This window comes from Calonectris borealis, chromosome 3 (genome assembly GCF_964195595.1).
Source record: "Calonectris borealis chromosome 3, bCalBor7.hap1.2, whole genome shotgun sequence".
Taxonomy (NCBI): Eukaryota; Metazoa; Chordata; class Aves; order Procellariiformes; family Procellariidae; genus Calonectris; species Calonectris borealis.
The window spans coordinates 58,460,849-58,477,023 of NC_134314.1; the positions used below are offsets into that span (position 1 = coordinate 58,460,849).

Genomic DNA, 16,175 nt, shown 5'->3' on the forward strand with positions numbered 1-16,175 from the left:
AACACCGCATTACGTATAAATTCTTTCATTACATGTATCATGTGACTGCTATCAGTGTAATTCTCTTTCTCCTTGCTACCTTACTCTTTCTAACAGATGCAAGCAGTTTGAGTCTACCGCGTACCCTTTTTGACACTTGAATGCTTCAGACAAGACAGGTGTTCGTCGGGAGCCTCTGTCTCTGCCTTGGTGTGCTAGCATTTTCCTGAATTGACCTAAGCAGGAAAACACACATTAGATAGTCAAATACTTCTTCCAGGCCCCAGGAAATACGTATTTTATTTAAATAAAGATGTGAATGTGGTAGCAGGATTCTTGATCCTGAAAAATTAATTCATAGAAGTATGGAGGTCATCCAGCCGAATCGCTCTCTTCGCCTCACCATCACCACCGCCACATCCACCAGCTGTGCTCTGCAAACACAAAACAAGTTGCATCCTCATTTCCAAATGAAGCTGAAGGACTGAAACTCCTAATTGCTATATACAGGTGCCGTTTTCTGCCATATGAAGTGTTTAAGTTCAGAAAAACGGCATAGACAGTTTTCCCGCTGCATTGTGCATCTCTCTTCTTAGCACAGAGGTTGTGACACCGTTTAACTTTTAACACAGCCTGGACACGCAAGTATTAGCTCCACTGCATGGCAGGACGCTGACGGGTGACACCGCCAGACCTGTCGGTCCATGGCTCGGTGCAACACAAGCTGGAAGAAGAGCAGGTGTGCTTCCCCCAGCCCCCAAACTCTCCTACACCAGAGGGGCTTGCTGGCCCTCTGCCGGGGGCTGGGCTCAGGGGTGGAGGCCCTGTGGCAGGCGGGCATGGCCGAGGGCTCCTTCCAGCCTCCTCACCGGCCTCAGGCCGCCCCGCCGCCACGTGCCCCCTCGTCGACCCAGGCCACGGGCGAGCTTGGCCAGCAGCCTCCCCTGAGCAGCAAATGAAGAGGGAAGCGCTGCGCCAGTCGCCCTCCGCGATTTTCCGGCGTTGTTTTTTTACCACCAAGTGATCCCTTACGGCCAGGTGCGGAGGTGGCAGGAGCCACCCAAGCCAGGCGCACGGGCAGACAGCGCAGGGGCGAACTGACAGCCACGCCGGAAGCCACCCGCCACGGGGGGCACGCAGGAAGGTCACGGGAACACTGAAAATAAACGGCCAGCTGGGAGGGGTACCAGTAAGGGAAACGAAGGAAACCGCTGCAATTGCATGCACCTGCGAGCAGGCGGCGATGAGGAAACACCCATCCCAGCACAGAGGAGCAAGGCAGGTGCTCCCGCCGCCCGTGGGCGCTCTTCCGCCATCTCGGTTAAGGGCAACACTTTCCTTCTCTCGGGAATGAGCGAGGCGACTGCTGTCACGGGACTTCCGCCCCAGTCCAATATGTCTGCCGCCCCCGTCCGCTTCCCTCGTTTGCGTGCGGCGGGAAGGAGCGTCGTCGAGCTGCTGGCACTCTACCCTGCTGCTCAGCCTGGCGTCGGTGGTGCGGGAGGCCACCGGGGCGCGGTCAGGCGGGGCGGGGCGGAGCGGACGCGGCGTGGGGGCGAGCTCCTCAGCGGGCAGCGGGCGCTCCCAAGCCAGCGGGTCCAGCGCTTGGGCGCAGCGAGTGCCGCGGCCGGGGCGCAGGGCTCGGCCCGGGGGGGGCAGGGACTTGGCGGCACCTCTTCCCCCCCCCCATCTCCCTGAGGCTAGGGGGGCTCGGCCCAGGCCGCTGCGTCCCGGGTGGCAGCGGTCGGTGAGGGAGAGCCGGGGCTTCAGCCTCTCTGCCTGCCCTATTTCTGCCAGCCTGGGGGGTTTAATGACTCTTGGTGATGTGGGGGGCTCTGTGCCCAGTGGGAGCTTGACACGCTGTCACATAGCTTAGCTGTGGGGCAGTGTGCTGGGGCCTCGAATCTGGTTCCCGGGTGTTGGCCACGAAGTCTTCCTCTGCCTTGTGCTGAGATTGCTTATGGCTGACCCAAGAGTGGTCCCAGGTGACGCCTGGCGGAGTTGGTACAATTGGCGGCATTTTGCAGTGGTTTGGGTACGTATGTAGGAGGGCCTGGCATTAATCCTTACTTACCTGCCTGCCGAGAGGATTGGCTGTAGTTTAAAACTAGAACTGTCTTCCCAAATCAAGAAAGAGCCTTTTTTGAAAGGAAGGCTGTACAGGAATACTACAGTATTTATAATGCCTGTCTTCAGGTAATGCTATGGATTCTGTGTGTTCCTGCGTCTCAGGATAAATGAACACTTTAAAGCATCACGGAGAGTAGTTAAAGTGTCCCTGGCAATGACCTAGTGATTCTGACTGAAGCTGACAAAAACAGCTTGGGAAAGATGTATGCTATCTTTTGTCGATTTTATTCTGTTTGTGAAAGAGCATTAAAAGAAAGTAAGTAATTAATTAATATGGAAACAAGACAGTCTTTTTTTGAGGCTGCTGCTTATTTTTAGGTGAAACATCAGTTTAAGTAATAATGCCACACTGATGATTCTTTTTTAAAAAAAAAAAATACACTGTTTTCTAATGCCTTAGAAATAGCGAAGTGCTCTGTGTGTTCTTGTGTGATTTCTTTAGGTGAAAAGATGGAAGTGAGGCAATTTGGTGGTTGATGGTGGGGAGTTGGGTTCGTTTCAGCTGTCTTGACAAATCAATTATAATCCAGACATCTGGGTTTAAGTACTAGGGATGAAATGCAGCAATTGGTACTCTTTTAAATATAGATCTTTGTGTCTTTCTCAGTCTGGTATTTTTTTTTTTTTCATAACTTCCTTGGGGTCAACAGTATTAAAGGTTTCTGTGGCTGATCAGTTCTGCTGGCCGCCATGGATAACAGCTGATCTGTAAATGTCCTGTGCCTTTATGAAGTCTATACAATGTGTGTGTGTCTTCACTCCTGTGACACCTGAAAAGGGATAGGGCCCTCCAAAGCTTATAAATTCTCTTCCTTGAGGGCACTAAAAGTCACAGGTTACTTGTACCACACAAGGAAGGAATTCAGCAGCTTAACTGTTGCAAGAGGCAGTAGTGATGGGCGGTCATCTGGAGCATGCTGGTCAGACTTCCAGTGTCTCAGTGCCTTCAAGGCAGGTGCAGCACATCTTGCCTGTAACCCAGGTGGATAGATAAGGGAAACCAGGGTCTGGGAGAGAAATTTTGGTAGAGGGGACAGAGGAAGAGTAGGAATCTGCAGAAGAGCTCCTTGTAAGAAACCTCATCAAGGAAAGTGTGGGTTCTGTTTGATCTGTTAAATGGTGGGTTGGCTCACTTGAGATACCATGAAGAGGCTTTGTATGCTTGTGAGGCACAGTTCTTTTTGCATCATGTATGACTCGAACAGTGCAACAGGATGGACGGCCTCAGCTGAGGGTCCTCTTGGGAAGGACTGTAGTCTTCCTGAGAGGATGCAGGAGTTTTACTTACATGAAGCCAGATTTGTGTTATGTTTAGGTTGTTGAGTGATAAACCAACAGTCCTGGCTGAAAACAACTTTTTAATCCATGCCTGGCAGGAATGTGACAGCTGTATCAGTAAATAATCTCACTGTGGTTTATCACTGTTTTGCTAATTAAATACATTACATTGGGTTTGTGCATTTATTATTTTAGGATAGGATTGAATTTACGGCTCACTGAGCAAGACTTCACACAGAGGAGTTGCTGCTCATGCTCCAAGGAACTTGATAATTATTCATGAGAGCTTTTTATGGTGTTTTAGATGTCAAGGTTTGAGACTTTTGATTCTTCTCTATATAATTAAAAAAATAATACCTGTCAAGTATGAGAGTTTCCTATTTGGATGTCTTTGAGACAGAATGAGTGAGGAGTGTATCTCTGTATACTAGACAGATTCTATGGCTAGATTGTGTGGGGTTTATTTGATTCAGTAACTTTCAGAATTGTTACTTTGAACTCAAAAGTCAGCCTGGCTAAGTCTTTCTGTTAGGGTGATAGTTAAAAAACAAGGGCCAATCTTCTTTGTCTTTACAGACTTTAGTGTGCTGGAGGGGAAGAGTCAAAAATATTTAGACTTTTTTTTTTAAGAGGCTGTTCAATTGTGAACGAATGTATGCTGACGAAGGCTTCTCTGACCAACAGGTGTTTCATGGAACGCTGCCATCGAGTTACTCTGATTCCAGAAACCACACCATGTAATGGCAGAAGTATTGTGTAGATTTGAATAATGTTAACAGTTTTCCATTAAAATAAGTGAAATTGGGAATTTCAATTCTGAAAGAGTTGAGAAAAATAATTTGTCATTCATTACTAAAATGCTAGGGTTGTGAAATACTGAGTCAGTAAAAGCTTTTCAGCTTTTAAAATGTTAATTTTGTGGCTTATTCTGTAAATGAAATGTATTTGGGCCCCTCAGTGCATCTTTTAAATAAGATGTCTGTTACAAGTTAGTGGTGTTTACAAGCTCTTGACTGATGTGGTGGTGTGGTAGTTTCAGTGCAACATGTAATGTACAGCTAACATGCCAAGTATAGAACTTTTTGATCCGTAACAGATCCACTGGATAAATGTGAATCCTCTCTTTAAAGAGAGATGGAGAAGTTGCCTAGAATATCCTTTTTGTATTGACATCTCTCTGAATCTTTATTCCATCACTCCTTTTTCCTTCATGGGTGTACTTTTTCTTTACTTCAGTTTTGGGGCTGAGGGGGTGGGTGTGGTGTTTTTGGTTTTTTAGAACAATGTCTCCCAAACAAGCTTCAGGGACCAGAGTTAACTTTCCTATTATTTCCCTATTTGTGATGAAAGGATCAGTTAAAGCTTCATCTCTTAACCTTTCAAGAACCTGCTTGGCTCCTCTTAGTGACAGAGCCAGCCCCTGAGAGTGCTCTGACCTGCAGCCAGTTGCTGTTCATGAGCTGAGAAGCAGGCAGGTGAGTTGCAAGTGAAGTGGCTTGATGTACATTTTCTTGACCCTGTGCTGCCTTCCAGGGTCTTGCAGCTGCACAGGGAAGTGGGTCAGGGAGCTCATCTGTGTTAATTATCACTCTTTGGCTGGGATATCTTTTTTGAGTTAAATACTCTGCTGTGAGAATATGCTTAAAAAGACATAACAATAAAAAAGGTTAATGATGGTAGTAAGTATGTCTGTGAAGGTTTAAAATGATTGAATTGAATTACAAAATCTGAAGTTCCTACAAAAGCCTTAACTGATATGCTTACTGACTTGATTTGTTCTTGAAGTACATTCATTATGACTTTGTTGTGTTACTGATTAAGTTTAAAAAACAGATCTTCAATGTTATGCACTCCCTCCGCTTTCTGTACATAACAGTTCCTAGAACAGTCTAAGACTAACAGGATGCCCTAGTATTTATTGTCTGACTCTCTTGCATGGGAAGGAATGTGGCCAAAGCACTCGCTGCTTCTACACCATCATTCTCAATTGGAGTGCTCAATCAAAGTGGAAGTAATCATCTAGAAATGGAGTATAATGTCAAGAAGACCGAAAGCACAGCCTAGTAATTTAACCTCCCCATTGAAAAGGCGAGAATTAGTTTGCTTTTGTCTTCTAAGAAATGATGTCCCAAGAGAAATTTGTCATGGGAAAGGGATGCCTGTAATATCTATGTAACTGTAAACCAAGGGGTAGGAATGAAAAATTGAATGCAATTGCGTGGAAGGACTATTGGATTAAAGGGTGATTGATACTTATTTTTTAAGAAACTAAAATGTACAAGCCTAAACCTGTTCTTGTGACTCAAAAGACTGAAAACAGAGTATGCTTATTAAAACAGACCTCAAATAAAGGCCCAAGTTGTTGGATTTGAGCAGTGTGCCATTCTGGGTAGTACTGTAGTACTAGCTCACTGGCAGGAAGTGCAACATGTTGTTTGGAAAGCTGTGCTAAGCTTTTTGACAAGTGCAGAGCAAGAATGAAAATACATGATTAGCTCAATTTTGTAAATTGCTTAGCATCATTTAAAATCATATTACTTTGGTATTTCAAATAATTTCTATTAATGAAGAGTTACTAAAAATCTGTCCTCTCTACCCTGTCCCACGTACGTTAGCCTTCACCTAGCTACCTCCCCTGCTTCTCTCTGTTCCTCTGAGTTGTTTTTTTTTTCCTGTGTAAAGATTATGCATGCTGAAATTTGGGATTTGGGAATTTGTAAGTCTGTTCCCATAGTACTGAAAATACATTGGGTCGTCTTAGTTGCATTTCTATCAGATTTGCTGTAGTTGTATTATATCTGCTTGATTGTCTTGTGCAATGTAGTATCTCAGAGCACAGCAGCAGGGGATGATTAGAAGCAAAGGCAGGATTAATCTTTTTAGCTTCAAAGCCCAGTACTTAAAGTATACATACCCTTCGCTTGAAAAGTACTTGCTTTGGTCTTAAGGCTTGAGTTGTGAACCTGTCAATCAGATGATTGTTACTCTTACTTTTCTGCAGAAAAATGTAGTGTCTCCTAACTTAGGGTACACCATATCTACTGTCTAATTTATTAATGCATTATAGGTCACTTTGCATCTGATGAGATCCGTCATATCAATTCTCTGAATTTATTTTTATCTTGGTTTTTATCCTGGTGTTCCCCTTTCAAAAGGCTGTAACTTCATCATTTTATGATCATTCACCAGAGTTTCCTTCCACTTTCGTTTTCCTAGCTGCTTTCTCTGGTGGTTAGAGTGAAATTTAGAATGATCTCATAAATATGTAAGTGGCAAATCAACCCAGCAAAGCTGTTTTACTAACTTTTTTATAGATGCATTCCAAGAACCTGCTGTCATTCCTTCTATTTTCTTTTTGCACAAATTGTCTGAGTAATCAGTTTGTCACATCCTAGTGGGAAAAAAACTGTTCCAAATATTGTGACAAGTTTCATAAATATTTTTAGTTATCCTAAGACAGCAACAAATTTTTAGTCTTTGGGTGTGTTTTTTTGCACTCTACTTGATTCTTAGATTCATCTTAGCTTAACAGGAAAAATTATTTTATCTGTTATGCTTGGTAATTCAGTGGCAGCCATCAGAAACAGCTATAAAAAGTTTAAGATAAACTGAAAAAAAATTCGTACTTACTGAAAAATAAGATTTTGGGGGAGGAAAAAGAATGTATGTGTATGTTTACATTACCTGATATAAGCTCTTCAGATTTTGGCAGAGTGCAACTGTCATATATTCCTCTTTCAATTCCTTTGTTAACTTTCTCCTCTTACTGTTTTCTGCCACCAGTAATATTCTGGAAGTTTTCTTTGCTGTGAACTACTGTCCTTTTCAGTTCCTCAGGTGTAGGTTTGGGTTTTTTGGCTGGGGGGGGGGTGTGCAGGGGAGTTGTTCTTTCCTGAGGATTGAATTATTTAGTCCTACGCTGAAGAACTTTTATGTATTAGAGACTTTGTGTTTACAGTAGTTTCTCAATGGTTATCAAGATGTGTAGCGCAGTTTACTTGAACTGAGCATCTGGGCAGTATCTACTTACGCAAACTGAGAATATAGCCCAGAGGTTTTATGGGGGCATGCTTTTGTGGGTTTTGGGGGGGCAGGGCTGTGGGAGGTGTTTGGTGTTTTTCACGCTGGGATTTTGTCCAAACTTGAAAACTTCAATTATCGTTTAAACTTTAGAGTATTTGTAAAAGGCCTTCAAATTCTGAATCTCTCCTTCCCCCTCTCTCCCCACCTCCCAGTCCCATTTTAGGGAAAAACTTCAGCCTGTTTGTTTTTCACAGGAGATCATAAGAACTTTGGGCACATCCATGTCCAGTTTTGGCAGCTGAACATACTATTGTCCTTGCTAATGCAAGCCTTAACTGTTTTGTTTTGCGTTTTTATTTGGACACAAAGAGATGCCACTTAATTCAAACTTTGTGTTTGTTTTTCATTTTAAATTCAACTTTCATAAAGTTACGCAATGTGAGTTGGTATTGTGGTTTAACCCCAGCCGGCAACTGAGCACCACACAGCTGCTTGCTCACTCCCCCTGCCCCCGGTGGGATGGGGGAGAGAATCGGAAGACTAAAAGTGAGAAAACTTGTGGGTTGAGATAAAGACAGTTTAATAATTGAAATAAAATAAAATAATAATAATAATAACAATAAAAAGAATATACAAAGCAAGTGATGCATGATGCAATTGCTTACCACCCGTGGACCGATGCCCAGCCAGTCCCTGAGCAGTGGCTGCCTGGCCAGGTTTCCCCTAGTTTATATACTGAGCATGACATCATATGGTATGGAATATCCCTTTGGCCAGTTTGGGTCAGCTGTCCGGGCTGTGCCCCCTCACAGCTTCTTGTGCATCTGTGGCCTTCTCAGTCGGTAGAGGATGAGAAGCTGAAAAGGCCTTGACTCTGCATAGCACTACTTAGCAACAACTAAAACGCCACTGTGTTATCAACATTATTCTCATGCTAAATCCAAACCACAGCATTATACCAGGTATTAGGAAGAAAATTAACTCTATCCCAGCTGAAACCAGGACAGTTGGGCTTCGCTAAGCAAGACAATATGGTTCTGGCAAGCACCAACATCCCTTTTTCAGAAAAGGATAGGAAAAGTTGCTGTCAAATGTGAAAAGGAAGGTATGTAACTTCAATTTATGTTTCCACGTAATAATATCCTGAGTTTGTTCATTGGTTTTAAATATCATACTTCTACTTACTCATAGGATATCTCACAAATCACAGATATGGATGTGTTCTAGTCCTGGACTTTTAGTCATATTCACCTTGTAAGGTATGAGAGGCCTTTGTCAAATGTTGCTGGAGAGCATCAGTTAGCATTGCTACTATTAATTTATTCTGGTTGCAGACGGTATGACTACAGCTTCTGTAGTTTTCAGTATTTGCACTGTGGTAAAAGAAAACTTTTCTTGGTGAGCAACCTAATACATTATCTTCAGTTAAAAACGTTAAAAGACTCAAAGGCACAAGCTGTACTGTCTCAGAAGGCACAATTGTGTATGATCCTGAAGTGCTGGCAATTCTTGCAAATCTAACATCTGTGTCTAGAGAGCTGAATAAACAGCGCACTCATTTTGGTTAATGTCAATGTTAGAAGTGCGCAAGCTTGCTTGTTCTGGTTCTTCAACCCATTTTCCTTCTCCTATTCTGTCACCTGACACCAAGGGGACAGACAGGTTCTTTTAAGGATCCTTGGCAGAATGATGGTGGCACTAAGCTGTACTTAAAATTAAAGCTTTATTTTCTTAACAGCATGTAGGATTAGTGTAGCACAGAATTTATGATCAGAATGGCACAGGATTTCTACAAGCAGAATCAATGTAGTACAATTTATAAGTAGTGTAGTACAGCATCTGTAATACAACTTAACTTATAATTTCTGATTACCTGGACCCTCTGCAGGTCGGGTCAAATCTTAATACATGGTTTGCTGTATCAGTGTAACAATCATAATCTAGACTCAAAAATCATATCAAAGAATACAAGTCACTCCCTCAGTCCTCAGAGAAGGCAGATGACACTGGAGGCATCCCTGGTCACCGGGGGGTCACGGGTTTTGCTGTCCTGGTGCAGGTTCCCCACATAGGACTTGTAATTGCTTGATTTTACAGACAGTGCTCTGTGTGCTGTTATGCTTCCTTGTTCTGTGACGGGGTCATCAACAGCACCTGGCCGGCCCTGTGCCTGGGGCCTTCAAGGCCAGCAAGGAAGGGAGTAATTGGCCTGGTGCCCAGGAACCTTGAGCCTGGTAGGGAGGGGAAGACCAAAACATCTGTTTGGTTTGTCTACTTGGTTCACAGGACCTTCAGGGCCTGATAACGAGGGAAAGGGAATGAATACGTGACCTGCTTGGTCACAGAGAATGGCTGCTTGTCTTATAACATGGTGTTAGTTATGCTAACCACATTACCAGGGGTCAGGAGCAGGGGATACTGGCCACATATACATGCTCCTTTCCTTTCCATGAACCTTTTGAGAATGTGAGGGGAATGCTAAATGAAAGAACTTCTTAAGCAATCATTTTGTCTGTTTCTCACTGCTTTTATTCAGTGTTCTATTTTGGTTGGTTTAGGGTCCTTTACCTTGTGTAGAAATTGGTAATCATGATCCAGAGGAGGTCAACAAGGTGTTAGCAGTTGTTCATCAGGTTCAAGGAAAACAGGATGTAACGGATTCCACACGTCAATCATTAAAACAGTATGGCGAATCCTTCTAAAGCTGGTATGTATCAAGACTCCGAGCATGTGGGTTTTTTCTTGTTTATGGGTGGGAGGTTTTTTGTTTTCTTTTCTGTACCACCATCCTCAACAGTCAAAATCCTTCTTTGTTTGGGTAATGTTGGAAAACAGTCATTCTAGTTTTACTCTTGATTGTGGAAAACTACTCTGTTATGAAATTGTACATCTGTCAGTTGCTACAGGGGCCTGCTTAATGGGATTGGACAGATCTGACAATGAAATGTGGTAGCCAACAGCCTGCTATGTACTGCACTTCGCAGGCTGGGCCACTGCATCTGTGTTACGTAAAGCACTGGGGTTTTTTTTAACAACGTTGAACCAGGTTTCCAAAGAATGTCTTTAGGATCCCAGTACTCAACAAATTAATAATTTTCTTTGTGTTCATGTATCTACTATGTTAGTGTCTAGCTGGAAGAGTTCCACAGATTATTTCCTGTAAAAAGCAGCTAGGCAATTATCTAGCAGGGTAGACAATTGAAGAAATAAGCTAGCTGCTAAACTGAGGAACTGTAGTTTGAAAATTGATCTCTTAAGTCACCTTCTTCCAGTATGGGATAAATTTCCTTTTGGATGTGCATGGCTTCCTGAATCTGGAGTCATTAGCTTAGACATCATCTTTTTAGATGCCTGAAGGTGGCTGAAATGTAGTATGCCTGGAGTGCCTTGTGCTTGTTGGAGAGTTACTCAGTTATGTCTGATGTGCAATTGTATTATGAGAACGCATTTCTTAAGCAGAGATTTAAATCCTGTATTGTAAAAGAAAGTTGGGAAGCTTGAATTGCCTGACAGGTTCTTGTGCAACTTGCGGCTTTTCTGAGAGAACTCTTGACGGTGAAAGCCAAGGAGCCAGCTGAAGACTGGTACCTGGTACTGAGACCTTTTCAGGGCTTTTGAGTACTTTCTTGAAGAGTTGACCTTTAAAGCTAATTCAGGAGGTTGTCAAGGTGACTAGCTTGGACTTGCATAATCTCTGCTTCTCCAGGTGGATTGTCTCTTTTCATCTGTTCAGGATGGATTGTTGGCTAACTTTCTTTCCCGTGTTGCTGCTTTTTTCTAGGAGAAACAGCTCCCGTAATACAGGAACTCCTTTTAATAAATACCACTGTGATAATTAAGTTCTTCTCTGTTCCCAGGGATTGAATTTCCTCCTGCTGCCTTTTTCCATAGCGTTGCATTACAGACTTAAAATAAGAAAGTAGGGTGCTGTTCCCTCAATCTAGGGAGTTCCCTGAATGTACTATCTTCCTGTATATGAGGGCTTTTTGCTTATTTGGCATAGCTTTTTTGCTGCTTGTGATATTTTGATGAGGTGCTGTAACAGTCTTGAGATATTATGTATTATGATGGTACATGACTCTTGCTAAACCAGTATCCTGGTTTTTCACTATCATCTGTTTGCAGAGCCTGCATGTGGTATAATAATATGTATCAGATGAGGCTTGTGGAGGGAGGCAATTATCTTTTATTAGACTGGCTTATAATGGGACAGGGTGCCAGGCAAGCTTTTGGTCACATGGTGACCTCAAAGGGCTTATGTGCCCAGATGCACATCAGGTCTCTTTTCCAGCTATATTAGTTAGTCTAATAAAAGGTATTACCTCTCCATAGGAATATTGCACCCTTGGTGATCTAAGGATGCCACAACATGGTAACCATTACCGAGGCTGACCAACATGCTCTTCTGTGTACTATTTCTAGTTCCCTCCTCTCTTGATTGCCATATGCACTTTTTTCCCCAGGTCTAGGGTTTTTATATTCAAGATGTGATGAAGTCCTCTTTAATCAATGTGATCTTTCTTTAAGTAAATTGTGAAACAAAATTAATTTATCTAAATTGAAATGGAAAATTTCACTTTGCAGTGCCTCCGGCATCTTTCAACATCACTTTAGTGCATGTTTTTAATAAATGAGACCCCGGCTTATAATTCTGGGAACATAAAGGTCATCCATGCTTCATGTATAAGCATGTGTAATTTATCTCTGTCATGTTTGTTTGCTTTAAAACTTATTTGTGTTCATGAGCAACACAATGCTTTATGGGATGACATATTTTTGTTGCCTTTCAGTTACTAAGTGAAGGATACTAGAAACTTGTTTATGATGCCTACTTTACGCAGGATGTATTTCCTGCTTGAGATAATAAGTAAACTCAAAAGCAGTTTAACTAACAAACTGTTAGGATGTGTCAGTAATGATCTCTTTGCTTGCCCTGTGTTATCTCCATAGATCTTCTCTGTTTTCATGTAAATAGGTTTTACTTCATGATGAAGGAAGCATTCGATGATTGTTTTGAGGAGTTTAGTGTTACTTCCAAAATCCTAGTTTCCCCTTTTTTCTTCTGTCAATGATGGGCTTTTTTAAGATCTACTGAAATATTTCCCTTGAATTTTCAGGGGGGAAAAAACCCTTTGGAAGGAAGTTATTGATCTTGAGCAGAAGCAAATGAGGCATTGACAGCTCTGTTGAGGCAGTGAGTAACCATAGCTACTGAGTGATGCTAAAACATAAAACTTTAGATAGTTTAAAGTTGTGTGATTATGTCCAACTTGACATAATGTACCTCTGACACTGAGGAGGTGTCCACCTGTAATTGCCAGCTGTATGGACTTCTAAGACATATTTTAGTTTAAATAAATAAGAATATCACGCAGTGGTTTATATTACTACTCTTTGGAATTCCTTACTTATACCTGGTTACTCTGAGGTATTTCAGGTGGAATATTTAATGTCTTTCCTCTTCCCATAAATGAGAGTGTGTGTGTGTATATATATATGTGTGTGTGTGTACATAAATAGTATCAATAGGACATATCTATCTAGGCAGCTAGATCAAGATGATGGAGCCAGCAAGGCTCCTTTGCTATGGGTATTTGCCGTGATGGTTTTTATACTGTTAACGATCGCTGTAGTACATCTGTTCCATTAGCAATAAAATGTTTTCTGCTAGCAATGTAATGGCTAAGGGCTTTCCAGTATGTAAGTTGATTTATTTTTTTTAATTGCTCTCTAATTAGTTACTGAGAAAATGGCTTCTTTTTTTTAAGAGCAGGAAATGTGGCCATAGTGCCCCAACATGTATAAATTTTCATGAACTGTGTGCATTTACTTTTCTAGCAAAATGTACAAACACTCCCCAAGTCTTCTAATGATTATCTGAAGAAGCCAGATTTCAATGTGCTTTCAATGTTAATGAATTTGATACTTTTAGTAGTTAATAGAAGAATGGGGAAGGATTTGATATCCCTCTAGCTGTAGCCTTCTCCAAATACTATAGGCTTTTATTATGGCTCTTGAAGATGATACATTAAATGAATTTTGGTCAGTTACCAGTAGATCATCCTTACCTTCACTGGATGTCAGTATTCTGACTTTTCCTTCACTTCACAACGTCTTCAAGGTATTTTTTGTTTTGGAAGTTAGAGCATCCTTAATCTTAGGAAAGAGGAATTTAATATAATTAATGCCACATCATGGTTCTGAGGTTTTGTCTTGTGATTACAAACAATAACTGATGTGTCACTTGTCTTGATTATGAATGAACATTTAGAGTTAGGCTGATGTAGGAAAGATTATTTTTTATGTAACTATTGAGTGGCAAGTGGTCTGTTCTCCAGTTCATGCTCGGCCACCCCCCACCCCCACCCGTGAATGTTGCATTATAGTCGTGTAGTCAAACTCTAGGCCTGCCACAAAAGCAGTAAGTGAACCAGATGGTAAAACCTAACTTTCTGAAAACAACTAACCCAGGTGTTTTTCTGCATTAATCTGTGGTGTTAAAATTAAAATAGGTTTCTCTTAGAATTTTAGTCTCTCTCTGTCTGATCCAATCCAGGAAACGCTTCCTCTCTTCATACTGAAGTAATCTAAATGTGAGAGTAGTGGGTTTTCTATTCCCTTTGCAAAATACACACATGAGAAGATAAGCAATTACTTAAAAGGCCTTTTGATTACAAATCATGGATTTGCTCCATAGCTATTTGAGTGATTTAAATTTTATACTTCTATACAAGTGCTTGTAAATGAGGGAAACCTTTTTCAGAACTTATTTTAACATAGTAAACTTCGTAGTGTTTGTAGTCTCTGTTTAAATCTGTTACAAGCCTCTTTCTGAATGGAACTCCTGGAAAATTTGTGATGGATAAAAACATATACATCTAGCTCTTGCATTATTAGCAGATTTAGGTTTGATTTTACCAGCTATCTTTTGCAGGTCCTGTAAAAGCAATTAATGATCCACACAGTTGAGACACTGGTTGAAAACAACTGGTCTCAAACTCCCATAAAATTTTTCATGTTTCTTTTTTTTTTCCCCAGTGTTCTTAGCCAGTAAGTGTTCTACCACAAAGCCCAAGAACTTACAGCTCTTCTCTAGAGTAACTGGTGGTATTCAGCACGTATTTGCTCTGTCATAGCTAGAGCTACAGTTGGTCTACACTTGAATTCATAGCTTATGGATAGATGTTACAACGAGCATAGTAGTTAATTAGCATAGAGTCAGTACTACTCAGTACTTCCTAAGGGTGTAGAGAAAGAATTCCCTTAGAATCATAGAATCATTAAGGTTGGAAAAGACCTCTAAGATCATCGAGTCCAACCGTCAACCCAACACCACCATACCCACTACACCATGTCCCTAAGCGCCTCATCTACACGTCTTTTAAATACTTCCATGGATTTTTCATTTTCCTCTGAGGTCTAACTCCTGCTAGTTTTTTAGCTTAGTAATAATCATCACCACTTTTTGTGGTCTTAAAACAACACTGATGCACATAATGGAGTTTTCACAGTGTGTTTGTTTTTCTTATTACCAATGTGAGATGTAAATAATTTTATATGAAAGCAGTAAGGAATGTATACAGCTGAAAAGTATGGAGAAACTTTTGGGACCTCACTGTAAGAGTGCTCTTGCCCCATTCTGCATAGTACCAGTGCAGTTTTTGGGTAGTCTTAATCTTTTGGGTTTTTTAAAATTAAAAAAAAAAAGCTTAACTGGATCAGTTCTAATGTATTCTGATGTGTCTTTTTCAGGGTCAAATACCTGATTGGAAAAAAGCATATTCTTCATGGCATTCTGAAATTATGCCTTACGTGATAGTAATTCTTACTACCTACATGTGGTCATTCTAAATTGCTGTTCTTGAGAATATGTTTATTTAAGCATTCAAATTAATATTATGCGGCATTGAAATGGCATTTGTGTCACAAAATGGTAGAAAAATATTTTGGTAGTTACACTATACTGTTAGCACAGTAATCTCAATATGTGGAAATTGAGGAGTTAGCTTTTTTAATTGAACTCATTTGGAAAATACTCACTTCCTGAAAGATATACTGCATTAAGTATTGCTATGCTACTTAATGCTTTCCCTGAAATATTGAGAAAGAATGTTGAGTTTAATCTTTTACATACTAGTTGTATAGGGCTGTAATTTAGCAAGCAAGAATAGGATGTACTTAAATAAAAACTTTTTTTTTTAATGGAATTGTTACCTGGGATCATTCAGTTTCCTACTGAATTTTAAAGTGCCAGATCTGTTTTCTGGATTAGTTTGAAAAGCTTGCTTTATTGAAAACTCATGGTACAATTAAAGTATTGATTGAAATGGAGTTTGGAGCTTTCAGAGATGAGAGGGTTTTGAGGGACTGTATAAAAATAATATGCCTTGCTGAAAAAGTAGAAAAATAACTTGATGGCCTCACAGCTGTAGTCATCAGAGGACCACATTCCTTTCCATGACAGATATTAAGCTGTTGCTGCTCAAGCTGTTTGGATAATGAGATTGATAGTTTGCCTACAAAGATTCCCATAAAAACACTAAACAACTAAGAGGACAAAAATGATTGAGTTAAATGTAGTGATTATGCTCAAAATGTCATGGAAAATTCACTTTTCTCTTGAAAAGGAATTTTGATAAATTAAATTTATCAAATTTCTGAATTTGAAAATACAGTGTTAGGATGCCTGTTCTTGATCCTTGTTGATGTTGATCAACAAATCCGTGTGACCAATGACTGAAGTTCAAATCCCTCATACACTGTGT

General features: G+C 40.9%; 1 long non-coding RNA gene across 1 annotated transcript; it reads right to left on the reverse strand.

Moving 5' to 3' along the window:
- Positions 1–250: 250 nt before the first annotated feature.
- LOC142080424 (uncharacterized) lies at positions 251–1,469 on the reverse strand. The gene is made up of 2 exons (XR_012672985.1): positions 1,207–1,469; positions 251–413 (listed from the first exon to the last, which is right to left on the reverse strand). It is a non-coding gene; the product is annotated as an uncharacterized LOC142080424 (long non-coding RNA).
- Between the last annotated feature and the right edge of the window lie 14,706 nt (positions 1,470–16,175).